The sequence below is a fragment of the Artemia franciscana genome, chromosome 3 (genome assembly GCF_032884065.1).
Source record: "Artemia franciscana chromosome 3, ASM3288406v1, whole genome shotgun sequence".
In the NCBI taxonomy this organism is placed as follows: Eukaryota; Metazoa; Arthropoda; class Branchiopoda; order Anostraca; family Artemiidae; genus Artemia; species Artemia franciscana.
The window spans coordinates 3,257,865-3,263,321 of NC_088865.1; positions in this window are offsets into that span (position 1 = coordinate 3,257,865).

A 5,457-nucleotide genomic window follows, 5' to 3' on the forward strand; every position below is an offset into this window, starting at 1 on the left:
TTCCCTTGCTTTTCAAAGAGGAAGAAATACCCCTAAAAACACAAGGTGATTCAATGAAGATTGTACCATTAGGTTCAGCGTAACAGAAAATCCTACTGTAGAAGTTTGAAACTCCCATCCTCAAAAATCTGGGATTTTGTACTATTTTTTGTTAAAAGAATGATCATAGGAGATATTGATCACAGTAAGCAATTTTTAGGAAAAATGTACAGGAAGGGGGATTTTCATCATTATTTCAATAATGACCGAAATCAAATAGAGATGAGAGGCCTTTCTCAGATAAACATAGGCTTGGGAGAAATTTTTAGGCGGAACTGTACGAGAAAATTTCCCATGGGTAATTTTCATCGAGGATGAAGTTGTCCGAAGGAATTTCCCAGGGGAATTCTGCACAAGAGGCACTATCCATAGTTGTCGTTTGGCATTTGACCTGTGAGCATCGATAAATTTTGAAGCAGGATTAAAGTTTGGAATAAATTATGTTTGAAATACAGTGACTGTCAGTGATTATTGAAGTTTCGCAATAAGTGAAATATATACACAATAAGGAAGGCTTGGATTGTTGGATGTCGGAGTACGGTGGGAAATAAGCCAGGCAGGTCCCACGTCCCATCGGGCCACTAACCACAAAGTGATTGCCACTGCTTGCGTGGGCCTGTCCCTTTTTGAGATAAGTAAATTTTAATTAATTTTAAATAACGAAAATGTCTGTTCAACAGGAAACAAATCTGGATATTTTAGAGCGTCTGAAAAATATAGAAAACCAGCTTGGGGACCTTTCTAAGCTCGCGTCGATAGCGGAAGAACTGCAAACCATATCCTCCCAAATAAAGAAAAATGAGGCGTCGCAATCAAAAACCACGGAGGACATCCAGAAAATAATAGAAAAGATAGACGAATCGCAGAGGCGCGGAGGGTTGTTAGAAAAAGAAGCAAAACAGTCAAACCTGATTTTTTATAATTTTAAACCCCTAAACCCACCTAGGGGATCACTTGCGGAGGAAATCAGTGAGGTCATTTCCGGCTGTTTGCCACAGACTGGGATCAGGAGATGGGACATAAATGACGCATTCCGCTTGAACACTAAAAAACAAGGAGAAATCCGTCCAGTTTTAGTGAAGTTCACAACCAAATATTTGCGAGATTTGATTTTGCGAAACTCAGTTCGCTTCCAGAGTTGCGGTATCTCCCTCGCTCCGGATTATACACGGGCCGAGAGAATTGCTCACAACGCTCTGAAACCACTTTTGCAGAAAGCAATCAAAGAGGACCGCGAGGTGAAATTCAGGGGCCCTCGTTTGTTTGTACGCGGTGAATTGTTCATGTATGAACATGAATCAGGAAAACTTAGAAATAATGGAAGAAATAAAGCAAAAGAACTAGCGCGATCTCAAGTGCAAGAGCACACTGGATCTAACGCGGAAATGGAAAGTGAAGGTGGGGATCAAATGTCAGAGGTAAACTCGGATATTCGTAGCGGTAGTCTCACACACGATCAGCCTATTAGCCATGCAGACGGTAAAAAACCCGGAGTGAGCGGAGCCACGAGTAAACGAGGTTTAGAAGGGATAATCAGCCCCGAAGATCGTCACAGGCAGGATCGTCGGAACGTAACTCGTGACCCAGCAAATCGAGGCCTTGGTCGAGAACCCCTACGCCGCTCACTCAGAAATAGACGAAGAAGCCCTTTCAATTTCGAGGAATAGGAAGTGGGTCGTATGACATGGAACGTCCAAGGCCTAATGAGTAAAAAACAACAGTGTCTAAATGAGTCTTTTCTGAAGTGTGATGTAACATGTTTAATTGAGACATGCACTCCGCCTTCGGAGGATCTGTCGGTTAAAGATTAAACAGTTTTCTGGGCTGACCGGCAAATTTCCCGTAATGCACGTTTTTTACGGCAGAGTCGCGGTTTTTGTAATAAAACAGAGTTTCGAAGTTTGTCATAGAATAAAAAGTAAATCTGAGAACATTATTTGGTTAAACCTTAAGTGTCATGATGGATCAAAGATTGTTCTGGGTTGCATATATGTTGCTCCACAGAATAGTAGATATATGAAAGAAGATATGTGGACTTTGATTGAAAATGAGTTGGAATATTTACAGAGAAAATATAGTGAAGAGTTTTTTGTTTTGATGGGTGATTTTAATGCTTATACGTCAGAAGAACCAGAAATTCCCCTTGTTTTTCTTTCAGGAAAGGATCTGACGTCACTGAGGATTCCAGAGAGCTACAAAATTCCAAGGAGGAGCCAAGATGTGAAAGGAAAAGTTAACCAATGGGGAAGGAGGTTGTTGGGAATTTGCAGAGAATTTGGTCTAGTCATTGGAAATGGAAGGTTTGGAAATGATGCGGGACACGGTGAGTTTACTTGCATTTCCGGAACGAATTTTAGTGTCATTGATTATGTTTTGGTGGACAGTAGGCTCGCACTTATTTCCCTAAACCTTGAGGTAGTGCATTTTGCTGGTTCTGACCATTTTCCATTAATTTTTTGTTTTCAGTCGACAAAGCGGAAAAGCGGAAAAGAGAAAAACTAAAGTATCAGACATTTGGGACAGGAACGAGTAGCACTGGCTTGGTAAAATCAAGAATACAATGTGAGTGGGTGGAGAAAGATGTAACCCGAATAAAAGATTATTTTTTGCTCGGAGCTGATGGTTCAACAGTTGAATGCCCTAGCATGTGAGATTTAGGAAAATACGGGAAATGTAAATGAAGTTTCTTCAAAATTTGCCGAGCTGATACGGAGTCCCTTACTTAAAAAAAAAGAAAAAAACAGGGGAAATAAAAAAGCACGTTCTTCGACAATAAATGTGAACGGAAAAAAGAAGAATTAAATCACATGCTAGAATATGTTAAAAAATCCAAAAAGGAAACTGAGAAACTGGAATTGCTCCGACAAAATAGAAGTAAAAGAAAAGAATATAAACTAATGATAAAAATGAAGAAACTAGAATTTCGATGGCGGGAACAAAATGAACTTGCGCATTTCTATAAGACAAATGATTTCCGGGAATTCTGGAAAAGAGTTTCATAAAAAAAATGACTGCTCCCAAATGTATTCCGCAGGAAGACGAATGGCCCCCCTTCTTTGAGAAACTAGAAGCAGGTACAGCATCTGGCACACAACAGCCCCCACTCGATTTCGAAAAACTGGCAGAAGAAGTCGGAACCCCCTCTTGTGACCACACTGAATACCTCCTACTGGAAGAAGATTATCACCTTTGCCGCCAAATCCAGCGAGAAGAAGTAGAAGATGCCATAAAACAAACTAGAGGTGGGTCTGCGCCAGGACCAGATGGAATTCCAGCAAAGGCTTTGAATGTACTACAAGTAGTTTTATTACCTCTGCTTCTGGGGTTGTATAACTTGGTTATGAAAAAAAAGTGGCCTGATCCTTTGGAAGATATCTGTAGTTATCCCCCTATTTAAGAAAGGTGATGCAAGTTTGTGCGAGAATTACCGACCAATCAGCTTAGGAAACTGTCTTGGAAAAATTTTGGACAAAATCTTAAACAAAAGGCTGGAATTATGGCTGGATGAGAGGCAAATTCTAAGAGAAGAGCAAGCCGGTTTTCGTAAAGGATACTCACCATCTGATCAAATGTTTGTTCTAAATGCATTGATTAGTAAGTATTGCAAGGGAAACGGAAAGTTGTACGTGGCTTTTCTTGATTTAAGTAGAGCATTTGACGATGTTGACCGTATAATTCTGTTTAGAACGCTTTTAGAAACAGGAATTCCGTCACCGTTTTTAAGGGTTCTTCTCTCGATGTATTGTTTGACCAGAAATGTGGTAAAGATATCAGGAAGCGGTATATCTAGAGTTTTTTTAATGTAAAAGGAGTAAAACAGGGTAGTACCCTATCACCGAAACTTTTTGCTATTTTTATAAATGATCTTGCCGAATACCTTGAAAAAAGGTGGGCGCCAGTTGTACACCATGGAAATAAAGTATTATCATTACTATTATTTACCGATGATATTGCCTTGTTCGCCAGATCCAATTCGGAGCTACAAACTCTGTCAGCTTAAACAGCTGAATATTTAGAGGAAAGGAAACTGGAAATTAACACAAAAAAGACAGAGGTGATGATTTTTTTGCCGTAGACAATCAACAGGAAATAAAGATGAAAAAAGTTTTAATTTGAATGGTGAAGCTGTGAAGGTTATGTCTCAGGCAATGTATTTAGGATTCCATCTAATATCAAACGGAAGATGGAGCAATCATATTTCGAAGATGGCAAATAGAGGAAAAGCAGCAATGGCAACGCTGTTCAGGAACAGTAATTTGACGGCAATAGGTTACTTAAAGATGCACAAAAATGTGTTCAACTCAAAAATAAGGCAAATCCTCCACTATAGAGGGGAAGTATGGGCCCTAGAAGTGGCAAATTCATTAGAAACTCTACAGCTACAATATTATTAACGAATGCTAGGTCTGCACGCCACAACTCACACACTTCTCATCAAGGGAGATTTGGGACTTTTCTCCATGAGAAAACATAGACAGATCCAATTAATTAAGTTTTGGCTCAAAATACTCCAATATCCCTCCTCAAGACTCATCAGAGCAGCGTATGATGAATTACTTACCCTGGGACAAAAATCGTCATGGCCCTTCCATGTCAAAAAACTACTGGACAGCACAGGTCTATCGTATGCATGGAATGGTGGAGAGGGCCCAATCTCAGATCAAAAAGCCTTTCTGTCAGAGATCCAAACAAGGCTGGAAGACCAAGAAATTCAGAAATGGTGGAATGACCTTAGCCAGTCGGAAAGCTTAAGTTCTTACTATAAGGTGAAAGAAAATTATGGTGAAGAGTTATATTTTAAATTAGGGATTCCAAAAGAATCCCTGAGGTCTTGGATGCAGGTGCGAGCAAACTGTCTCCCTCTTCACAGTATTTGGAAAAATAGGTGTCACCCGGAAATGCGGAATACTTGTCCAATTTGCGGTGATCTTGATGTGCTAGACCATTTTCTTTTCAGGTGTCAGGGGCTAAATGAGCTAAGAGGGAGCTTTCTTGGGGTGGATGGTCGTGAGCCCCTTCTTGGAACTTTGAAGTCGACGTCGAAAATAAATATAGTAGCAGTGGCAAATTTTGTCCGGAAGGGTTTTGTTATTCGAAAGTCGGTTGTTACATAATTTAGTTTGTTTGTTGTTATATATCTATGTATACGGCCTAAAAAATGGCTTTAAATACAGTCATTCATTCATTCATTCATAGACAAATCCTTCGCTGGTGAGGAATTCTCCATGGAGAGGGAAGAGGAAATCCCGATGTTATTTGAAAAACCTTCAGAAATTAAATTTAACAAAAGCCTTTTCAACTGAAAGTAAGGAGTAATATTTAAACTTAAAACGAGCTTTTCTTTTGATTCAAAACGCTAGAGAAAATTCTTTGATTCGTCAATGCAGAATTGACACTGTCAAAAAAAACGCAGCTTGT